We start from the raw sequence: 358 nt of genomic DNA, 5'->3' as shown, positions 1-358 counted from the left end.
AGGCTCCAGGCTCTGAGCTGGCAGTCGGCACAGAGCCCGACGCGGGGCTCGAACCCACGAACCGCGAGATCATGACCTAAGCGAAAGTCGGACGCTTAACCGACTAAGCCACCCAGGTGCCCCAGGTATCTTTATTTTAAACAAGTTCTCTAAGTGATCTTTAGGCACACTGAAGTCTGAGATCCCATATTTGGGCATTGTGGGGCTGGATAAGAAATGTTAGTCTTTGTCCCCACAATGAGATGCCTATAGATACATGAAATAATGGCAGAATCAAGGTGGTTGTAATTAAGTACTCAAATGTATGATATAGAGTATAGGTGTAGTATTTGTAGAAGAAGTCAACAAAGAACAAAGT

The sequence above is a fragment of the Crocuta crocuta genome, unplaced genomic scaffold (assembly GCF_008692635.1).
Source record: "Crocuta crocuta isolate KB4526 unplaced genomic scaffold, BGI_CrCroc_1.0 scaffold87, whole genome shotgun sequence".
NCBI lineage: Eukaryota > Metazoa > Chordata > Mammalia > Carnivora > Hyaenidae > Crocuta > Crocuta crocuta.
This window is presented reverse-complemented; position numbering follows the sequence as displayed.